Here is a 24,760-nt window from a genome sequence, read left to right on the forward strand (position 1 = left end):
TGTTTAGACATCTCTTTAAGGAAGGCACTGGTTACTGACCAGATTAAATCTATTTTGTTCATCTCTGAATTTGTTTTTGCCCCTTTAAATTTCTCCTCCTGGTTTTACAATTAGTTCTCTGCAGTTGGTTGCTCTGGCTACTCAGCAGCGTGGTTTTTTTCGTGGAGGTAGCTGAGTGTGCCGGCTCCATTCCGCCTTGTTGGGAAGAGGAAGGCAGAGGAGAGGTTCTGTGGACACCGAGCTGAGGATCCCTAAAAGCAACAGAGCCACCTGAGGGCCCTAGAGCGTGCGAAGGCAGGGCTGTGGCCCAAAGCAAGGGCAGCTGAAAGGGAGGGTCTGCAGATCGTGTAGGAGTTTGCTGGGGCCTCGGCTGGGCCGGCAGAGGCCCGGGGCGATCGCGCAATGCTCGGGGCCCAGTGCCTGTTGCAAGCCCTGCGCTCCTGCTCCTCGGCTGGCTCCGTGCGCGAGGCCAAGAGCTACTGCCAAACTGAGCGTGCAGGACGCCCTCAGGGCCCGGGGCGCAAGTGGGGAGCACGTGAAGGTTCAGGGATGGATTCGTTCAGCCCCATCCCAGAAGGAAGTCTTGTTTCTACATGTAAATGATGAGTCCTCTTTGGAGAGCCTTCAGGTTGTTGCTGATTCAAGCTTTGACAGTAGAGACCTGGCTTTCGGAAGATCTGCTGGAAGCCCAGGGACAGCTGGTTAAAAAGCCCATCCAGAGGGCAAAATGTGGAATTGAAGGCAGAAAAACTTGAAGTTGTTGGAAATTGTGATGCCAAGGCTTTCCCTATCAAATATAAAGACAGGCATCCTCTGGAGTACTTGAGACAGTATCCTCACCTCAGGCGGAGGACTGATGCTCTGGCCTCTATATTGAGGGTTCTCAGTGAAGCCACAGCTGCTATTCATTCCTTCTTTAAGGACAGTGGTTTTGTGCATATTCATACCCCAGTAATCACATCCAATGACTGTGAGGGGGGCTGGAGAGCTTTTTCAAGTTGAGCCTTCAAGGAAAACAAAGGTGCCAAAGGAGAATTTCTTCAATGTTCCTGCTTTCTTAACAGTCTCAGGACAGCTTCACCTAGAAGTAATGTCAGGAGCTTTTACTCGGGTGTTTACCTTTGGTCCTACATTCTGAGCTGAGAACTCTCAGAGCCGAAGACACCTAGCAGAGTTTTATATGGTAGAAGCAGAGATTTGTTGAGAGCCTTCAAGATCTCGTGCAGGTTATGGAGGGACTCTTCAAGGCTACAACAATGATGGTTCTCTCAAGTTGTCCCAAAGATGTTGAACTCTGTCACAAGTTCATAGCTCCTGGACACAAGGACAGATTAGAACATATGCTTAAAAACAACTTCTTAACCATTTCTTATGCGGAGGCAGTAGAGATCTTAAAGCAAGCATCTGAAAACTTCACCTTCACTCCTGAGTGGGGTGTTGATCTACAAACTGAGCATGAGAAGTACCTGGTGAAGCACTGCAGCAACATACCAGTCTTTGTCATTAACTATCCACTGGCACACAAGCCTTTCTACATGAGGGATAATGAAGATGGCCCTCACCACACAGTTGCTGCTGTTGATCTTTTGGTTCCTGGAGTCAGGGAGCTCATTGGAGGCAGCCTCAGGGAAGAGCGATATCACTTCTTAGAGCAGAGACTGGCCAGATCAGGACTTACAGAAGCCTACCAATGGTATCTGGATCTTCATCGATTTGGATCTGTGCCACATGGAGGTTTTGGGATGGGATTTGAACGCTATTTACAGTGCATCTTGGTAGTTGACAATATCAAAGATGTTACCCCTTTTCCAAGATTTACTCATTCATGTCTTTTATAACTGAAAGGTTGGTGAAGGAAAAGTACCCTATGCACAGGCATTCCACATGAATTTGTACACAGAAGAGTGCAGTGTTTAAATTATAGAAGTATAGATTTCAATATGTAATTTTTTGTGCTGTAAGATACAACATATGAGAAATAGAAATGATGATGCTTTGTTTTTAGAAACCCAAAAGCATTTCATGGAAAGATTAACTCCCTCAAGAAGTGGTACTTAAAGCAAGTGGACTTTCTATTACCTCAATGAAGAAAAAAAGAAACAACTGGGCTTTTAGTCGCAGGTTCTCAGGAAACTGAGGCCTAAGAATTGCTTGAGCCCAGGAGTTTGAGGCCAGCTTGGACAGCACTGTGAGTCCCCATCTCAAAAAAAGAAGAAGAAGAAATGAAGACACTGAACCAAATGGTTGCAAAGGTCCTCTCAAACTCTGAGACAAGATAAGATAGTGTATTTTACTTGTCTTTAATCAATAGATCACTTCCCTGTGTAGCTTTTCAGAAATGTTTAGCAACCAAAAATAAAATGTTGGCTTTTTTTCCTCTCTTGTCATTTAACCTGTGGTAAATGCTCATCTTATTCTTGGTGCTTTACTGAGCTTTATAGAGGAAAATATTCCTTTTCAGGTCTTAGTTGATTTAATAAAGTTGTTATACTGAATTGAAATCTTTCTTTAGGCTGAATAAAAAAATTCCATTTAGTAACTGGTTTTTAATTGTAAAAGCTAATGTGACTACATTAATTAAACTTTTTAATCACTATTCTAGTTAATTTATACTAGATGTTTATAACTGCTCTAATAGTCAATAAAATAGATTTTTAAATTGCAAAACAAAAAAAATTTCTCCTCCTGAGACTTATTGGATTCCAGAGAATGAGGTAAAAGTTACAATTAGGAAAGGTAACAATGACTCTGCAAACAGCAATTAGAAATTCTCTGCAAAAATAACAACTTCTTTGGAACCCCTTGTAAAACCATAACTGAGGTAGTGATCAACCAGGCAACACGTTGACTGTTGCCACCAACTCCAGTTCTCTCTCTATTGAAACCTAAAGCTCATGTCAGTACCATGAAGATGGGCAGTCCAGTACAAGTAAAAAGGGTTGGTGAAGTAATATTATCTGCCTATCAAGTGTGAGGTCTTGAGTTCAACTACCAATACTGCTAATAATAAATAATAATAAAAATGGTAATGATAAAGTGGCTAAAATAGCTTCACTAACACAGCTACATTTGATTAAAAATTTAAACAGATGGAAGAGGATTTGGCCACAGGTGAGTGGCAAAATAAAAATCATGAGCTGAGTAGATGCCATCATATTCAAACAAATTCTCTGAGCATACATTTGGGACCATTTTAGCAGAGCTAAATAATGGCCAATTTTCTTATTAGTCCAAGGAAATAGTAGCAGCTCTCTGAGGAGACTCTGGCCACTTTGCAGAGTTTCAAAGTCTATAGGAAGGAAGGATAACATAGTGGTGAAGATCAATGAATATAAGTGAAGGATTTATGAGTTATCCATATGGAGCCAAATGGGAATGGGGAGAGGCAGGGTGGAGGTGAAAACCTGGGGTAACAGCCAAGTTGTGAATTCTCACAGTAAGAGAGGCCAACCTCAGTACTGAAAACCAAGATTGATGCTGCCAAAGACTGACACCTGGGGATTTTACATGCCCTTTCTTCCAATCTGTTCAAAGAGACACTGCTAAATATTAAAATCAGATTAAGTGAAATTATATAGATACAGAGAGACAAACGCCACATGTTCTCCATCATATGTGGTAGTTTATAATTTGATTACCAAGAATAAAGTAGAATAGTAATTATTAAAACAAGGAACTCTAGGGATAAGAGAGATAGAGGGAGGCTGGATAAAAAGAAACAATACACAGTTAGTCAGGGGTAATAAATTCTAATGTTCTACACTAAGGTGAGGTGAACCTTACCCACAAAATCCTAGTATATACTTTATAAATGAAAACAAAGACAGGTATATGAAGGCCATAAATAGAGAAAGAACACTGATCAGGACATAGAAATTCTCCTAATCCTGACCCGATCACTAAATATTGCATGTATATACTGAATTATCACACTGTACTGAAAACATATATATAATAATTATGTGAAAATCACAATGAAAAATAAATATTTTAAAGTCTACTATTTCATGCACCGTGCAATTTCCTTCCTCACACAAAATAGTGGTATAATGTAACATGAACAAATTATTTAACAATTTGTGGACTATCACATTCCTGGAGGGTTTGAACATCAATGAGGAAAGAAAACAGGCATCCGTCTTGCTCATTGCTGGATCCTTAGAACCTAGAAAGCCTGAAGGGCACATTTTCCTGAGAATAGGCTTTCTTGCTGTGTGCCTTGTGGTCAGGGAGGAAGCTGGAAACTCTGTATGGAGTCAACAGTCAGTTTGCATTATCAGACCAGAAATAGCTTTCAAAGAATCTGCAAGTGACTCCAGAGATCACTTAAAATAAAGTGAGGAGAAAGGGAAGAGTAAATTTCATTTAGAAGAGACTATTTGTGAAGACACAGAAATGAAAACTGTAGTTTACTGCACTTTTCTTTAAGTGCAAAGCAAAGTGGAAAGGCTTTTGTAAAAAGTCTGTTATAATTTGCTTCAAGTGAATATGGGAATGCAGGTTTCATGGTTAAAAGTTCTATAAGATTTGGTTTGAAAGTCAGGAGCAAATAAGAAAATATCACTGTGAACCCCATTTTCTGGCTATTCTATTCAACAGATTTAGATGCAGAAAGCAAAATCAAGGTAAAGTAATATAAATACTATCATTATTTCCCATAATGGACAGAACAACACTTTGAAATTATAACTCTATAAAATATCTAATAACAAAATATAAACTCATATAAATTGCTCTCACATTTTATTTTTTCTTATTCATTTATTCATACGTGTATGCATTCTTTGTGCCATTTCATCCCCCTGCCCCCACATCTTCCTTCTCACCCTACCCTCCTCTCTTCTAGGCAGAACCTGTTCTACCCTCTTCTCTAATTTTGTTAAAGTGTAGACATAAGGAATAATAAGAAAGATATAGCAGTTCTGCCAGTTGAGATAAGGACAGCTATACAGAGAGAATTCTAGCACTGCTTCCATGCACAAGTGTATTACAACCCTAATCAATTCATCTCCCCTTGACATCTTCACTACTTCCAGGTCACCTTCCTATATTGACCTCTGTCACTTTAAGGTTAATGTATTAGCTCCTCTGAAGTGGGGACATCAAACACTTTCAAATTTTGGGTTTCCTACCTTTCCCTATTCCTCCTGTTTGTGTTCTCCCTTTAGTGTGCAACCCAAGTCAATAATATTACTGCATTTGTGAATGGAGCCTCAATAAACCTGTGTGTGCAAGTTCCCCTGGAGTAAGCTGAGTAGCATTCCCTTGGGTATATCCTCAGGAGTGGGATTGCTGAATCATATGGTAGATCTATGCTTAATTTGTAAAGAAGCTTCTATATTACTTTCCAAAGTTGTTGTACTAGCTTCCATTCCCACCAGCAGTGTATGCAGGTTTCTTTTTCCCAACATCCTTGCCAACATTTGTGGTTGCTGGTGTTTTTGATGATATCCATAACAGGGGTGAGGTGGAATCCCCCAAATTATTGCTTCCAGAGACTTTTCTGCTCTTTCCTGTACTAACTTCAGAGTTTTGTGTCTGATATTGAGGTCCTTCATACACTTTGAATTGATACTAGTACAGGGTGATAAATATGGATCTAGTTTCAGTTTTCTGCCAGCAGATAACCACTTTTCCCAGGAACACTGGTGGAAGAGGATGTCTTTTCTCCATCATGTGTTTTTGGAGCTTTTGTCAAAAATCAGGTGAGTATAGCTGTGTGGATTCATATCCAGGTCCTTTATTCTGTTCCTCTGGTCTTCATATCTGTTTCTGTGCCAATACCATGCTGTTTTTATTGCTATTTCTTTATAATATAGTTTTAGTTCGAGTATGTGATACCTCCAGCATTGTTATTTTGCTGAGTATTGCTTTGGCTATTTGTGGTCTCTTGTATTTCCAAATGAACTTTAGGGTAGATTTTTCAATCTCTGTGATGAATATCATTGGGATTTTGATAGGAATTGCATTAAACATGTAGATTGCTTTTGATAGTATAGCCATTTTTACTATGTTGATTCTACCAATCCATTAGCACAGGAGATCTTGCCAATTTCTGTAGTCTTCCTTAGACTCTTTCTTCAGAGATTTGTAGTTCTTCTTGTAGAGGTCATTCACATCCTCTGTTAAATTTACTCCTAGGTATTTAATGTTTTTGAGGCTACTGTGAATGTAATTATTTCCATATAGTCCTTCTCAGTTTGTTCATTGTTGGTGTATAAAAAAAACTAATGATTTTTGTAAGTTGATTTTGTGTCCTGCCACCGAGCTTTTTATGGTGTCTATGAGCTTTCAGGTAGAGTTTTTAGGGTCTTTAAGGTATAGGATCATGTTGTCTGCAAATAGGGATATTTTGACTAGTTCTTCAACTATTTGTATTCCTTTTATTTCTTCTTCTTGCCTAATTGCTTTGGATAGGAATTTCAGTACTATGTTGAATAGGAGTGGGATAGTTAGCACCCTAGTCTCATTTTTCATTTTAGGGGAAATGGTTTCAGTTTTTCTCCATTAAGTATGGTGCGGGCTACTGGTTTGTCATATATAGCCTTTAGAATACTGAGGTATTTCTATTTCTAGCCTTCTTAGAACTTTTATCATGAAGGGGTGTTGGATCATATCAAAGGCTTTTCTGCATATATTGAAATGACGAAGTGGTTTTTCTCTTTGCTTCTATTAATGTATTGTATTACATTTATAGATTAGAGTATATATTTTTTAAATTTTATTATTCATATGCATACAAGGCCTGGGTCATTTCTCCCGCCTGCCCCCACCCCCTCCCTTATCACACACTCCGCCCCCTCTCTCTCCCACCCACCCCCTCAATACCCAGCAGAAACTATTTTGCCCTTATTTCTAATCTTGTTGTAGAGAGAGTATAAGCAATAATAGGAAGGAACAAGGGCTTTTGCTGGTTGAGATAAGGATAGCTATACATGGCATTGACTCACATTGATTTCCTGTGCGTGTGTGTTACCTTCTAGGTTAATTCTTTTTGACCTAACCTTTTCTATACTTCCTGGTCCCCTTTTCAAATTGGCCTCAGTTGCTTTTTTTTTCCATTTTTCTTTTATTATTCATATGTGCATACAAGGCTTGGTTCATTTCTACCCCCTGCCCCCACACCCTCCCTTACCACCCACTCTGCCCCTCCCTCTCCCCACCCTCAATACCCAGCAGAAACTATTTTGCCCTTATTTCTAATTTTGTTGTAGAGAGAGTATAAGCAATAATAGGAAGGAACAAGGGGTTTTGCTGGTTGAGATAACGATAGCTATACAGGGCATTGACTCACATTGATTTCCTGTGTGTGGGTGTTACCTTCTAGGTTAATTCTTTTTGATCTAACCTTTTCTCTAGTATCTGTTCCCCTTTTCCTATTGGCCTCAGTTGCTTTAAGGTATCTGCTTTAGTTTCTCTGCATTAAGGGCAACAAATGCTAGCTAGTTTTTTAGGTGTCTTACCTATCCTCACCCCTCCCTTGTGTGCTTCAGACAATTTTTAAACTGTATTCTCTGCAAGAACACATAAGTTTTTCAGTTCTTGCTGTAATTGCCTTGTAGTCATCATGATGTGCAGTGCTCATTTAGTTTTTCAAACGCTTTTTGTTTTAAGACTACAAGGAAGAGTCTTCCTAAGCATTTGTTTATCTCCTTTTGTCTTCTGATGTTAGGGTGTTAAGAGTTTCTCTGATCTAATCTGGACAGGGCTAGGATATTCACCTGTGAATGATTTTTGTTAAATCATATGCTTTTGTCAACTTTGCCTGGAATATGTAATAGCCTACATTATCCTAAGATCATATCAAATATATTTGTTTCAATAGGGACAATCTGCAGTGAGTCTATTTCTATGACAATAGAAATTTAGTAAATGAGTAAGTACTCAAGTACTCATTGCACTTGCTGTGACTACCTCTTTTTTTTTCTTTCTTTTGGTGAAAATTTCCAGATTTTTTCTTTCTATTCTCTTAAGAACTGAGAATATATGATCTGGATGTTAATTTCATTTGTATTTGATCAGCAATTTCATGGAAGATGTTTTAAAGACACAGACTGTCATCTCTTAAAGAAAGCTCTGTTAAAAAAAAAGAAAGCTATGTACCAAAATATTTGTTAGAAATTTTGAAAAAGAGAATTCTTATAATTTGTCAGAGACATACCCAGAAGGATATTAGTGCTACTACTTGTTTTTAAGAATGTTGATGTTCTAATTATGTAGAAAATTTGTGAGCCCAATAATTTCATTAAAACTAAAGAATAAATGTTAATAAAAGGATTTGTGCAACAGATTATACGTTTCAGATGTAAATCACCTTTTAGTGGTTCTTCTGGAAATTTGATATTGACAGTTTTGTCAAATCAACTATATTTGTGGGAGGCTAGCTGCTTTAAATACTGCTCTATGATAGTTATGGTGTTATTAATTATATGGGGTAAGTAGCAAATAGTATCATTCATGTTGCTTAATAGCCTCCCATAAAGAACTTCATACCACATTCATAGGGAAGAAGAAGAATGCAATAATAAATCACAGGTGTTTTTATGGCTTCATAATGGGGAGGTAAGGTGACCATTTGGGGTTTCCCCAAAGCAAGACTAATAAACAGCATGGTATTTAAACACTGCATGCAACATGGTCTGGTCATCTTTTGTTTTGGGATATCGCAGCTGGTTCAGGCATGATGGCAGATTCCTTTAATTTCTTAAAACATAGAGATAAAACTTGGTATATTTTGGCAGAAGAGAATCCAAGAGGAGAGGCATGTTCACTGAGGAGTTCAATAAGATGGAGCAGTATATTTGCACAAAGGGATGAAGTAGCTAAGAGAAACTTATCAGCACTATTCTGCTACCATTTCCTGTCAGGATCTTGCAAATTGTCTGACTGTTAATCTCAGGGTCCCAGTCTGATTGTCATATTGAGTACAGGTTTTTTAAATAATGCATTTTATTCTGGGAACCAAAATAGTCCAGTTGTAGACCATGTGGGTTTGAAAGCCAGAGAAATTTATGCTGCTGCTTAAAGGATGTTAAGAAAAAAGTGCTTGATGGGGGTGGGCACTCAATAAATATTTCACAGCTTCCCCCCACTTTCTCTTAATAATGGGGTTGTTAGTAGCACCAGAAGAAAAGTACAAAACTGAGATTTCACTTCTCAAAGCCAAATTAGCTTCTTACCTCAACCGACAAATTCTGAAGCCAAAATGAGTCATAATAAGGATTAGTCAGGGAAGCTTGAATTGAACCTATTTCTCTTGCACGTGCGACTCCTTATCAGTCTCCTACTACTTATAATTGCTGGCTTCACTTTCTGAAATTAGCAACAGGGAAAGCAAAGTAAAGACAGAAACCTAGCCACTTGCTGGTTTCTTCCCTGCCTGGAATGTTAGGATGACAAGAGGAATACAAAAATATAATATTTAATTATTATTATTAAAGGAAGTGTAGAAGTAAAAGTAGGAGACATCAACTAAGGGGAAAGCCTAGATTCCAGATTACTATGTTCTCAAATCCATAGTTTTTCCTACCTTTTGAAAAACATGGGAATAGAAGTTTGCGAGTAGAATAAGAACCCAGATGACATTTTTTAGGGTGTAAGGAAATGAGAGAGATGGTGTGTGTGTGTCTGTGTGTGTGTGTGAGAGAGAGAGAGAGACATAGAGGGAGATGGTCCTCAATTTCAGGTGAGATTCTTCCTAAAGGAAGCATTTTATCAACCAATTGGGCTGATTTTACCCTGCCATGGTGATACTTCATTTATCTGATAAAATCCCTGGGAAGTAATTTATCAGGAGACCATCTTGTTACTGTCAACTTGCTGAATGTGGAATAAAGTTGCCATAACATAGATGGAAAAATAAAGATCATAAAAACTGAAATAGCTGGCAGAATGACTCAAGTGGTAGAATGCCTGCCTAGCAAGTGTGCAGCCCTGAGTTCAAGCCCCAGTGTTGCTAAAAAAACCCAAAAATCCAAAAAAATCCAAATAGTCAGAGATCGTTCCTCAGTTTATTTTTACTTAGATTTCTTCTTTTAAAGCAACAACTTCACAAAGACTCCCAGCTTAATCGTGAAACGAGGCAACCGAGTTAGTGATTGGGGGGAAAACCTACACCAATAACCAGGAGGGAGTGTAATAGAAGAAGCAGATGCAATAGTAGATGGTGCCTTTTTCTCTCTCCCTGGACCAACGATGACTGATACATCCATTAAATTTCAACCCAGGCTGATTGAGTGGATTTATATAAATTAAAAAATACAGGTCATATACTTTTTCTGATAGACTGTAAATGAGAAATAGGAATTCCTTTAAACCTCAAAGGAGGAAATCCATAGGCAAGTCTTTCTCATCAATAAAGCAGTACAGCATCTCTCTTCTTGCTGTGTTTGTATGATAAGTTTTAGTTCATTGACAAAGATTGCACCAGACTTTCCCCCAGTTTTTCAGCAAGAGGTGATTTGTAAATTAACTCACATGGTGTTGACAATTTTCCAGCTTTTGTGACAGTTTGAACTTGGACTTTTAGACACAAAGGGGACAGAAATCATCCTTACCTCCATTGTTTTTCAATGTAACAAGTGAAAATAGCATTAGTTAAGGAACAATGACTTTTATTCACACTCATTCTCTCAGCCCCATGTCCATTTGTCCACTGGAATGAGCCTCTTATCATTCTTCCAGGTTTTTCCTCTCTCAACATCAAGAGTTATGAAAGGAAAATTTCATTTTTTCCATGGCCTTCCATGACAGGCAGACTGAAGATGTGGTCATTTGGGTTAAAAACCTATCCATCACTACCAGCCAGCAGGTTATTATGATGTCTCCTTTGAATAAATGAATTTCATACACTGCATGTTGGAAGTCTAAGAAGGCCAACTTTTTAGATAAATAATTATCCCATTGGTGATGTACAGCATACTGTTGCCATATTTTCTCACTTTCACAGCGTTCTTGCTTCTATCACCATAACATAAATCTTTTGCTTCATATTTAATAAAACGACTAAGGTAACTACCCCCTATACTTGGTAGAGTCAACTAATCACACACCATCATTTGGATGTCATTACCTGTTTTCTTGTGACAGATATTTTAGTAGATTGTCTTGTTTAAATTTGACAGCATACTTGATACAGCAATGCAGATGAATAAGCAGATGACCTTACTCACAGGCTGGCTGTGACTTCAGCATGCAGCCCTAAGCCTTGTGAGCTCCCACGTATAGAAAGATGAAGAGATGAGTAAAGTTCCCCAAATCCACAGTACGACCTAGCCCACTGATCTGTCAGCTGAATTTTGGAGAGGGGGAGAAATATGTACATGTGGGAGAAGCTAGGAAAGGAGGGGCCACTTTAGAAGAGATTCACTTTTTCTGAAGCCTTGGCTCCCTGGGTTGTAGTATTTTTGGTTCCTTGGCTATGGGAGAGGAGCATTTCTCCTGTGGTAGTTTTGGAAATAATGAACCAGACTCCTCACCCCATTTCCCATTCTTCCTCTGACACTCCCCAACCCCACCCCCACCAAGTTCCTTTCTTACCATCAATCTTCATTTCCTTATCTGGAAAGTTCATATCTATACACTGAACATCACTTACTGTTTGCTTTGCTGTTTTCCAGTAAACAAGCTGGCTTGACTATGAGTGTGGAGTTGGCATGGGGGCATATGTATTCCGGGAAGAGACTTGACATCTTAGCTGACAGTTAGCTCCTTGGTAACAATGGCAGGTATTTCATGAGATAGATAGTACTAATTTTTCCATTTCCTGTTTTCCCTCAGCCAGCTTTCATTGGCTTTCAAAAAGGGAAAGAAATCCTGTCAGTTTTCCTCCTGGAGAATGGACAAGAGTGACTGTCATGGAAGATCATCCCTTTAAGGACAAAGGGACTTGGGTCTCTGAGACATGACTTCCCTGATACTAAGATTGAGAATGAGTATCACTGATTCTATGCATTGTGACTTTTCTCCACAGAGAAGACTTTGGGTTCTTGCCTGAACCCTGTGCCTCTGTTCATAAAAAGCCCTTAATTCCAAAACTCATAAATGACAGGCGTCAAGCCCACTATCCTGTCTTGCTTTCTCTGTGGTCACTGGCAGTGATGGCTACATGCAGAAAAGCAGTTTTACTTGTTTCTAGCCATATTTTCCTTCCAGATCTTTGTTATTGGTTTCTACATGGATTCTAATGGAACATTCTAATCCCTCTAGTTTCTTGCATGACTTCTAAACAACTTTAATTCTTAGTGTAGCTTTTTGACCTTCCCTGAAGCTCACATTCTTCTTTGTAAAAAAGACCTGGTTAGTCTTTTCACAACCAGCATCATGTCCTGCCCGTACAAGAAGCAAAAGATATGTAAATTGACTGAATGAAAGCTGTGCTATAACAGCACTATAGCATCTTAATGTCAGGTACTGAGAAGTTAAGGTAATCGTTTTATGCGACATCATGAGCTAATGACAGTGAAATATCAATAAAACTCATGCCACATTACCAAAGTGTTTAAACAAACACAAGTCATCACAAATCTGAAAGGTGAGTCATTTTTTTGTGAATATTCCAGGTAAGTAGAGATTTAGATTTGAAAGCTAGATGAAGATTTACCCCCAGATCTATTTATTCCAAAGTTAAAAAATAACATTTTTGTCCTATAAATTTATAGTAGTAATTTAGCTGTGTATAATGATTTTAAGCTTTTCAAAAGCTTTTTGTATCTGTTTTCTTTTTTGAGTTTCAGATTCCTGTGCATTAAAAAAGACAGGGATTAGCTCCCCCATCTTAATTCTCAGAAAACTGAGACAGTGTGTTAATCTGTATTAATTAGACATATCCACACAGTTAATTGATGACAGCAACTAAGTGGTCTGAAAGTTTTACCTAATATCTAGCTCCAGCTTTCCATGGTGTGAAAAAAGTCCATTTCTTTCCATGGGAAGACTCTCATCCTATAATGTGTAACATTAATCATGATTCAGTCTTCTTCTCTGATATAAATAATCCTAATATTTTAGTAATTTTGACTTTTCAACACTATTATTCTTTGTTCTTGGGCATTTAAGAACAAAATACTTTTTTCTTTATATTGTTTTGTAATATGGGTTCCAATAATCACGATAAAAACATCTTAGCACTTACCACATACACAGTTGTTTACCAAAATGAAACGATTGCCAGATGTGAGGGCTTATGCCTGTAATCCTGACTACTCAGGAGGCAGAGATCTAGAGGATCATGGTTCCAGGCCAGTCGTGGCAAAAAGTTCTAGAGATTCCATCTCAAACAATGGCTGAGTGCTTGCCTATCATCCCAGATGGGGTGAGGAGCATAAAACAAGAGAATCACCATCCAGCCCAGCCAGACTGGCAAATAAGACCCTATCTCCAAAACAGCCAAAGCAAAAAGGGCTGGGGACATGGCTCAAGCAGTAGAGTGCCTCCTAGCAAGTGCAAAACCTTGAGTTCAAACCCCAGTGCCACCATAAAACAAGAAAACAAAAAATCCAACAACCAACAACAAGAATCCCTAATCTATTGAAAAGAAGAATGCTTAGGGGATTAAAATATCAGTAATTGTAGGTCTGACCTTAGTTGACATACTAAAGTCATAGTTGATGGTTATTTTTGTAGTCCATAATGAACAATGCAAACATAAAGAGAATTCAAGTTTTAGTTCTGCTTTACCAAAGCCCTGTTTCCTCATCTGTAAAATGGAATTAAAATTTTTCACATAGGGTTGTCTCCATAACTACTGTAGGACTGTAATTTTGGTCCCCACCATAACAAAGAAAATGGAAAAGAAGTACTTCATAGATATCTTCTTGGGACATAAGAAGTCATATCAATATTTCTTAAGAACATTATTTTAACCAGGCGCTGGTGACTCATGCCTGTAATCCTAGCTACTTAGGAGGCAGAGGTCAGGAGGATCACAGTTCAAAGCCAGCCCAGGCAAATAGTTCATGATCCTCTAACTTAAAAAATCCTATCACAAAAATATTGGACTGGTGGGAGTGGCTCAAGGTGAAGGCCATGAGTTCAAGTCCAGTACTGCAAAACAAAAGATCGTTATCTTAATAATCACCATGGTCTCAGGAAGAGGCAGAAGAGAACATTTTCTATCCATCTATACCAGCGTCTTCATGACCTTGACATCCTCACATCTAACATGAGTCTCAGTGTTTAAAATAATGTCATTAACAGATACAGGTTAGCCATAGACTCTCACGTGGTCAGGTTTTCAATAACATTGGTGAAAAAATGATGTTTTTAATTGATGTAATGCTATTCAGTTAATTCACTTATTATATTAAGTAAATTCTTAATAAATTTATTAAGTAGTTACCATAAGCTGGGTATGTCTGTGAAATAGGATCTCGCTCATGCTTTCAAGGAAAATGTTAATTTTAATAAAAAATCCTTTATTTTGAGATCATTGTAGATTCACATGCATTTCTATGAAATAGTCCAGAGAAATCCTGTTTGGCCCTCAGTTCGTTTCCTTCATGATGATAGTGTAGTGCTATAGTTCAGTACAGTGACACAATCCATATACTTTTCTTAGCTCTAGAGGTTTACATGTGTTCACTGGTAGTGTGTGTGTTTGTGTGCTTACTTTCATGCCTCTTCTATCACTATCACATGTGAAATAATGTCAAGAAAAAAAAAAGTTCCATCATAAAGTGTTAATGTGTTTTTATACTATGCTTTGTTTAAAAATGTCACTTTGTTAGGGCTAAGGATGAGCTCAAGTTGTAGAACACCAGCCTATCAAGCTGTCAGCATTATGTTCACATCCCAGCACTGCCCCCAAAAATTATACTTTGTCAACAAAATTTCAGCTGGATAGATTATTATATATTATTTGTGGATTACTAGAGGTGCAAATAGTATATACTATTTGTCTTAAATCTTTCTTCCCTCCCTTCCTTCCTTTATTCCTTCCTTTGGTGGTGCTGGGAATTCAGTCCAGGGCCTCATACCTGCTAGGCGAGTGCTCTATCACTAAGCTGCACCTTGGCCCCTGTCTTCTTTCTTTTCATTCTCTTTGCCACAACCGTAATTCTGTTTTTCTTTCTTTGATCTAGATAGAATATTTTCTTGTTTTTTATTTTATTATTCATATGTGCATACAAGGCTTGGGTCATTTCTCCCCACTGCCCCCACGCCCTCCCTTACCACCCACTCCACCCCCTCCTTCTCCCCCCCACCCCCTCAATACCTGGCAGAATCTATTTTGCCCTTATTTCTAATTTTGTTGTAGAGAGAGTATAATTTTGTTGTAGAGATAGAATGTTTTCATAGATGGGCTTTAAGTAATGTGAGTTCAAAGAGCTGATCTACTTTGTTCATCAAATTAGAGACCTAAAATGTGATAGTAATGAATGTGTGAATAAATGGCTAAATGAATGAGTGAATGAATGAATTGAATGTTTTGGAGCCAAAACTGTATTTAGTAAAAACTCAAATTGACTCATGCCGCTTTTCTCCTCAGTTACCCACAACAGTTTCCCATTGCTACAAACTAATATCTGATCTATGCAGTATGGTGTTCCAGATATTCCAGAATCTGGCCCCAGTTTATTTTCTGACCCCCTTGCATTGCTCTTCAGCATCACCCTCTCCTTCCTTCTCCGAACCTGTGCTACAGGTCATCCTCCTTCACCCTAAAGTTGTCATTTTCCTTCTTGCTCACTGACTCCCTTCCAAATACAATGCTTTGTCTGCGAATGTTTTTCTTCAATCTTCCTACAATTCTCCATGTCACATACTTTCCATTTCACAGGTTCAGCAACTAAGGCTCGTAAATAACATCTTGGAGCCACCATTAGTAAATGACAGTGTAGGTTCTTTAAGAAAATGCTCTTCTAATTTAAAAATCTTAGAATTATTTTGTTACTTCACTGAGTAGGCTTTTTTGTTTATTTTAAATCACATTGGGACCCAAGAGATCTACAAATTTCTTTTCTGTGCTGAATATTTCATCTCACAGATTTTTGAGATTCTTGTTTTATCTCACACATTGTCTGAAGAATGCTTTCATTTAACATATTTGCGCTCTGACATTTCGACTCCACAGCTTCTGGGATGTGTGAATCCATGGCTTGTTCATTCACTCATCAACTCAAGCAAAGGGTTAAATTTTAGGAATAGAGAACATTTGATGGTTGTCCTCCCACTCAAATGTAGGGATGTAAATGTAAGTAGAAGAACTTTTGGGGACTGGCAAGGTGGCTCGAGTGGTGGAGCATCTGCCTATCAAGCATGAGGCCCTGAGTCCAGTCACCAAGTACTAAAATCAATCAATCAATCAAAAGAACTTTGGGGGGATTGCTTTTGGTGGTACTAGGATTTGAACTCAGGGTCTTATTCTTGCTAGGTGGTATTCTACTACTTGAGGCACACCCCCAGCCTTAAACATAAGTATATACATTGAGAACAGTGGGTTTTTGGGGGGTGGGGATGTAGCTCACTGGTAAAGTATTTACCTAGTGTGAGAGAAGCCCTGGGTTCTATCCCTAGTACAGTTTATGGGAAGATCAAGGAATGTGAGGGAAGACTTGCTGGAGAGTCAAATGATACTCAGTTGAGTCTTGCTGAGGAGTAGGAGCTGGCCAGACAATAGGACCAAAGGCAAGGGGAGAGAAGGAAAAGCAGTGTGCAAAACAACTGGCATGGGTAATTCCCAATCATTATGCAAGTATATGTACAAGGTAGGTGGCTGAGGGAAGAGAGATTCAGGTTGCAGACAAAGGCTGGGTCAGTGAGGTGAAGACAGGTCCAGTCACCCTACTTAAGGGACTTGTTTGTCATCTGGTACTGAGTGGAGCCAGGAGAAGTGACCTATGGGCAACTTGGTTAGACTCATCTCTGGGATACGAATAGTTTCATTATTTTGCAGAACACTCTTTTCAGGAAGGCATGAATTAACCACATATGTAGTTAGGTTTTCTCCTCACCCAGTATTAAATGCTAGAACCCTCATGTGCATGAGAAGTAAAGAAGAGAGGAGGGTTTGATTTACCCTTTTCCTGCTGGCAGTATATCTAGGTATTTCTACTTGAGAAGCAACTGGCAAATTAGTGATGAAGTTATTTTAAAATTTGTTTCAGTTACATTGAAGTTCTCTATCCAGGTAGGTTCTTAAGAACTGTACATTTCTTTTGAAATGTTATCGTTTTACTTACTCAGATTTTTTGTTTGTTTTGTTGTTGTTGTTGAAGTACTGGGAGTTGAACCCAGGGCCTCGTGCATCTTAGGCAAGCCCTCCACTTGAGCAACACCCTGACCCCTTTTGTGTTTTGTTTTTGTTTTTAACATCAGTTCTCCCTAATTTTGCCCAGGCTGGCCTTGAACTTGCCATCCTCCTGTCCTCCATCTCCTGAGTAGCTGAAATTATAGACATGTCCCATCATGTGTGGCTATACTCAGGTTTTGTTTTTAGTTTTTTAAAAACACAATCTGTTATATAAAATTTATCTCAGCAAACATAAATAGAAAGTAGTTTCTTCATTCAAATAAAGGACATATATGAAACATCTTTAAATAACATTATTTAATTATAATACTAAATATTTTTTCTAAACAATGCAAAGATATTTGTTCTACTTCAATTAAATAAGAATTAGCAATTAAAAAACCCTCATGTATCACAGATATCATCACTCATACCTAGAAAATGTGAAAGTATTTCTAAACTACTACTAATCATAAATGAATTTAGGAATGTCACTAGATAGGAGGTCAAATAAGAGACAATAATTTTGCTGTATCTACTAGTAATAAATGGCAGAAAATGATTTTTAAATGATGAGTAGAAGTGCCAAGTAAAAGAAAACTCTAGATCTGTACTGGGTACGGGAATCAATAGAAACTTCTGGTAATACAAAACTGTATGTTTAACCTGTTCAGAATTTTGTTTAGATCAGCATTATTGAAACAAAATTTAACGCAACAAAAGAAATACACTGTCAGTGTACAACTCAGTGACAAATGTGACTTATAACACATGACTACCAGTCTCCTTGTGCACCTCTGGAGCCAAACCCCACCCTTTGCTCCAGACAACCACTGGTGACTTCTAACACAATGGATCAGTGTTGCTTATTCTAGAACTTCACAGACCAGAATTTTACAGCATATACTTAAATTTCTAGCTTCTTTTGCTTGCCAGACTGTCTTTGAATCCAGCCATGATGCTCTTCATTATGGTTCATTTCATTTTTATTTTTGACTAGGATTCCTGTATGTATGTCTGTGTGTGTGTGTGTTTATGCATCTGTGAGTGTGTATATCTACACATACACCACAACCTATTTATCCCTTCAGTGTTTATCAGTGTTGAGTTTTTGTTTTGTTTTGTTTTGAACTCCGGTGTATCAAGCTACAATACACATTTGTATTGTGGGCATATGTTTTCATTCTTAATAAATATCTAAGAGCAAAATTGTAGTAAGTTAAGTGTGTGTTTCCCTTCATAATATATTTCTAAACTCTTTTTGCTAAAGAGGTTGTACCATTTTATGGAGTACAGTTCCATTTGTTCTGCATACTCACCAGCATTTGGTGTTGTCAGTCTTGTGAATTTCAGCCACTTCTGTGTACATGAAGAAACTAAGCACAAAGCCTGAGTTCAAACCCCTGTACTCCTGCCAAAATTAAAATTTCTCTTTATTTTATGGCTGTAATAGAAACCATATGAGTTATGTAATCCAGGCTGCTATGTAGACCTTAGAGATAACAGAATTAGGATATCCCTTACTGAATAATGACAAACTTAAGCATTATATTACATATTGTCATCGTCATAACCTTCTATCACTTGCATTTGTTTATGATACCCATTGATTTTTATAAACATTATACATACATATATATGTACATTATGTTTATATATATTTTTGTAAGCTTTTTAGAATCTGGTCTCAAGGGTGTTTTTTCTTTATTACAGTCTTAAAAACAATTTATCTTTGGGAGTGTGGCTGGAGCAGTATTGTGCCTTTGCTTTACAAGTGCAAAACCCTGAGTTCAAACTCAAATCCCAACAAAAACAATTTTTAAAAAAAACAAAAAAAATTGTCTCTTCCATAATCTCCTGTATGTTAAAAAATTAAAGGTTTTATTGTTGTGAATAGTTGACAGTATCTGTCTAGTTAAGTTAACCTCAGGACTTCAGTAAAATGAAAACTTCTCTCCTGAAAATATGCATCTTTACCTAATGATTTGAGATGTTTTTTAGTAAAAATAATAGTAAATTTTATAAGGAAAGGAATGCAGTATAACAGGATAAAAGTGGGGGGAAATGGAGAAATATTTCTTGTTTCCCATACAGGAAGTGGGAGTAGAGACGCCCAGATTTGAGGTTTTTTGAAAATTGGGTATTAAGATATGAACAATTCGGTGATTGACGTTAGTGAAAAGTCCCTCTGCAGAAATGTGTTTAGGGGCGGTAGATCACCTGAGGTGAATTCAAATCAGTTTTGAAAGTCATCGTGTCTCCAAGTATTTCCTGAAACTCTGGAAAAGGTACCATGTAATCCAGCCAGCTTTCTGTAACACCAAGTCTTCTTTCCACATTCATAGAAGACTCAGGTAGTGAGCTGGCTGACTAAAAACGTAATCAAAATTCATGCCAGTATTCAAACCATACTTTTTTCTCATTTCATAATGTATGCCTGTGGATCTGTATGTACTGTTGCCTTTAGAGATAACAAGTTTTCATTGACTTAGAAAGCAATAAAATACATTTAACACTAAATCTTCACTGAGCATAGTTTAATCCTTCTCTGATGCAGAAAGCACTTTATAATTTTATAGCTCCATAGACTCATTATTGTGGATGCCAGTTATTTTATTGGAGAAGGGTAGAAGTGATGGTGAATAAAAGTATGTGCTAATAATATCTTAGCTGGGGAGAGGTTAGTGTGCATTTATCCATATACAGCCCTTTATTTTAACATACATTTTTTCCACTTTCATTCCTCTAGGGTTTTTTCCCTTACCCTTCTATATTCTCTCTGAATATACACATCACCCTCTTGAATTTTCTTAACAAAAATACAATTTCAGGCTTTTGTGATATGAAAACCATGACAAAGTGATTTTGTAGCCAGTTCTCAAAGTGACTAAACTTGACAACAATTGTATTTTATGACAACCTCTGCTTTCATGTCCCTGGCCTACTCTTATATCGCCATTTTTTTACCCCAAATATGTATGAACAGTTTCCTATCTCTGCATTGGCTGAAAACAAATCCCTTTACCAGGCATACATTTTAATGGAAGAAAGCATCCATAAGTCACCAGGGCTTTAACATCTTAACTCTGTAATATTCAATTTCTCACTCACTGAGAACCCAAGCCATGTGTGTGTGTGTGTGTGTGTGTGTGTGTGTGTGTGTTTGTGTGTGTGCAGTTTGTGTTCATAAAAGTTGGGGAACAATTAGTATTATGGAACTAAACCAGATTAAGGGTGAATGTGAATTAGATTTGGCAACAGATGGTGCTGTGGAAATTAAAGGTTCTTTGGGAATGGTGGCAACAGCAGCTTGCCTTTGTTCTTTGTCTCTCCTGTTCCTGCACTTGGTAGACAGGTATAAATCACAGCAATCCTGTCTTGACAGCCAATTTTGAGAATTTGATCTGATTAAAGACATGGCTTTCCTGCTCCTCTCACTGAAACCTACTTCTATTTTATTTTTACACAGCATCTTGTCATATTTAGAGAAGCAGACTCACCTGTCTCTCCTTAATGAAATTTTTCTTAATTACAGTTTTAGCTCTTTAGTGTTAATTACTTTTCTATTCAGTTTGAATTTTCCTAATATCACAGAGGGATTTTTTTTTCTTTCGTTCTTTTCCCTTCACTTTTAATTCACACACATGTTTTTATTTTTTTCCAAAAATGCTGTCATTTTCAGAGACATAACTTGGGAATTACTATTTGAAAATTCTCATTAGCAAAACCATTAACATAAGAAGAAAGACTTTGGTGTAATGTAGTAAATATCCTAAATCAGAAAAAAAAATTTTTCTAAGGTGCTAGAAGCAGTTACTAAAAAAATCAACTATTTTAACAAAATTGTATGGAAAATAAGTGACAAGGGTTGTAGAAATATCCACTCTATCAGCTAAAATAAGCCTGCCAAGTAGTAAAAGAAGTGACCACAGTGTGCAGGACCAGCTTGCCTCAATGCTGACCTTGTCATGATCCAGGAAATCAGAATTAAAATGGATTCCTCAGATGTAGGTGTTCTAAATGAGTGGCTGGAAATATTGAACAAATTGCATAGACCCCTTCCATCCAAACCGGCATGTCTTGTGACACACTCAGGAGACAAGTCCTGAGGTTGCCTCTTACACACCCGCATGGCATTTGGGCTCACAACACATCAAGGCAAAGGAAACAAGAAGAGAGGGAAAAATCACTCCAAAAATGAAGAGAACATTCTTTGAATGAGCAACTAACAGTTGGTAGAAATAAAAACCTCCTACTGGCAGTCAAATCAAATGTAGTAACAACTCACTGGTTCCCTGCTGCTCACTGACAGCATGGTGTCACACACTGGGACAAACATTCACTTAAACACTGATTGCAGGGAATTGCCCTTTCTGCCAGCGCCTCCCACAAAAAACATAATGAGTAAAAACAAAACCATTTCTAGGAAAAAGCCAAGGGTCCTGCTCCCCAGCTCCCCAATGATCACTGTTAAATTTATCCTCTTCTGGCCCACTGGGATGACTTCTCCCTTGAATGTGGTTGCTGCAATATCTCTGCTATGCAGCAAGTTCTTTGGGTAATTAATTATTCCTTCTCCTAAGAAACGTATGTGCACACACATGTACGTAGGCACACACACACACACACACACACACACGTGCTCTTCTGTGGCCCCAAATGGTAACTTAGCCAATGTTAGCATCATAACCTTTGCTCTCAATGTATTATCTGAGTCACAGGGAAGTGCAGTTTTTATCTGAGTTTATATATATATACATATATATATATATATATATATATATATATATATATACACAGAGAGAGAGAGAGAGAGAGAGAGAGAGAGAGAAATGGCAGAAGTTAAGAAATTTATACATACACATTTAAGAAATGGCAGAAGTTACTTAGAGAAGTACACTAACAAATCCTCTGATTTTACAATTGAGGAAACTGAGGCGCAAAGTGATTCACTAACTTGGCTTGGGTTATACAGTACTAGGTCCAGAGATAGGTCTGTCCAGATTTGTGAGAAAATTGGCTTTCCTGGGAAAAGAGTAGAAGACAAGCATGCTCAGAGAGCTCTGATGTAGTCACTTTTTAAAAAAAATCAGTTTTTGTAGAATGGCAAATAAGATTTTAAATTCTCCTCTGCATGTTTCTATTTAGACCTTTTAGTGAGACAAGTAGCAAGCAAGTCCCTCTGATCTGAACTCCTGGCTGTTTGATGGTTTCTTTTGGCTTCCCTGGATGCTGTCTTACTGCCAAATAATCCCTTTTTATAAAAACCCATCATGCTGCAAGACAAATCCTTAGTCCTTTCTATTGTTTGAATTAAATTTATATGTGGATATTTGTTCCTTTCCCCTGCCTGCAAATTGTACCTTATGTGTTTTAGTTTTATCTTCTCTTAAACCAGCTAGGTCACTGAAATGTTTAAAAAGAGCAGATAGAAGAAGAATTCTTAGAATTAATAATTAGCTGACCCCCATCCATCTTCCCCCCACACTCTTGCTTCAGCTGGACAACACCTGATACCAACAGAATATAATCTTAACCTCAGCTACCATAGATCACCCAAGACCAGCTGCGGTTGCATCCAGATGTTAACTGTTGCAGACTAAGCTATTAAGTGAAAGGTACAAACATAGTTTAACCACCGTCCAGATGTGGTTTTTTATCTCTGTTTGCACTGTAAATCTCCCTCTAAAACAGAATTTTTCATATGTGCTTTGAGCAACATTTTTTTTCCTGCCTTGATTCCTTCTCAGCCTTTAGATTTTTGTTACTACTATAATTCACCCAGTTTCAGAGTGTCTTTTGGAGTCCCACTCCAAGTAAACTGGAGGCAGCTGCTTTATGGGTAATTGTAATGGCTTTTGGAAAAAAATTTTCTTAATGAGTAAAGGGTGACATCAATACTGTGATCTTCATATTCTTACAGCAACTCCTGATTGTGTTCTCATTTCCTGTTTCAGCATAGCAAAGAGAATAGGACAGGAAAATTCAGGCAGCCTGAGAGTTCATTGACCTGAATTTGATTTGTGAACTCCATCACTGGAGTGTGTGTGTAAAGCATCTATATTTGACTGTCATTTGTAAAGATCAACACATAGACTTTCTATGAGTTGAATGTCTGTTTATTTCTTCTCTGGTGAGATGCTGTGAGAAGGTCTTCATTTAGCTGTCAGTCCCCTGTTGTGCTCACTTCTCTTCTGTGTACTCCTTGACTGGTTGAAGATGGAATTGTCTGAACACCAGCAAACTTTATTGATCCATATTTCTGTTTGAAAGACCAGAGATTTGTGGAAGTAGGAGACTGTTTCTTTACTCCAGAAAACTGGCTGCAGAGGAGATCTGCTCATGGCATAGTAAATCCCTAAGACTGAATAAATGTTCCATTCATCAAATATTGTGAACTTCATCTGGATGATTTATCTGACATAGTTTTTTGTTTTGTTTTATCCTCCAAGAACCTTTCTTTTTAGAGATGGTTCCCATCTGCTACCCAGGGCTATTTCACTCAACCCCAAGATGGTGACCCAGTCCACAGTGGGACATTTACTACCCATGTGGATTGACCATAAGACATGCAATTCTAAAGCCCTTCTGCCCTTTGGGCTTTTGGTTTCCAGGAGAGCTGTGTAAACTAAGAAATATTCTTGGGTGTCTGAGATAAAATGCTTGTTTTCCCATTCATGTGTGTCTGATTTTCTGATGAGGCAATTCTTAAAGTTCTCTCGTAAGATCCATAGGTGTCATGTAGTTGGGTGTTTCAGGGCATAGTTAATTAAGCTGCATTAAGGCAAATATACACACTTGTTAAAACACTTAATTTGCTTCAGTAGTATTGATTACAATGGGAGAAGTTTGTTTAAACTAAATGATATTCCCCCCAACTGTTACAGTCCTTGAATGCAATCTGTGTAATAGCTAATAGCCACCATCCATTAAATATCATCTTAGTTGTAAAGTAATGTCCTAAGAATTGATTTCAACTTGGCCGTGGACAAGAGCACCTCCTTCAAAGCTGATGGACATGATTAGCCAGAGTTTTAAGCAGAATCATGGTTCACATAAACTGTGTATATTTTATAAACTTACAGCTATTCTGTTTACATGAGTGCCCATTATATTAAAGAGCTCAGACATTTAATTATGCAAAACATCATGTATGCAATTACCTAGCATTATTATGCATTTAACAGTTTTAGTGATTTACCAGTAGCTCACTTACTGTATTTAGAGCTATAAACAAGAGATGCTCAATCCCAGATTGAAATAGGTCCAAGAAAACAAGCTAAGGATAGATTATACTGCTAAATGCCTCTGCATCAGATCAAATCCTTACATACAGAAACTGTCAACAGTCATAATGTGCAGCACGCTGTGATATTGCAGGACTATTTCTTTTCCCATTAATAAAGTTTATCAACCAGGAAGCATAAGAAACCACCTAGCAAAACAAATTGAAACAACTGCATTTATTTTAACATAAAAATAGTCTGAAAAACTTAACAAGGCAATCAGCAGTGGCTTCTGGCCCACTGC

The 24,760-nt window shown here is 37.8% G+C and overlaps 1 pseudogene; it reads left to right on the forward strand.

Annotated features, from left to right (window-relative positions):
- Nucleotides 1-402: 402 nt before the first annotated feature.
- Nucleotides 403-2,183, forward strand: LOC109686053 (asparaginyl-tRNA synthetase pseudogene; annotated as a pseudogene).
- The last annotated feature ends 22,577 nt before the right edge of the window (nucleotides 2,184-24,760 follow it).

This window comes from Castor canadensis, chromosome 13 (genome assembly GCF_047511655.1).
Source record: "Castor canadensis chromosome 13, mCasCan1.hap1v2, whole genome shotgun sequence".
Classification (NCBI taxonomy): Eukaryota; Metazoa; Chordata; class Mammalia; order Rodentia; family Castoridae; genus Castor; species Castor canadensis.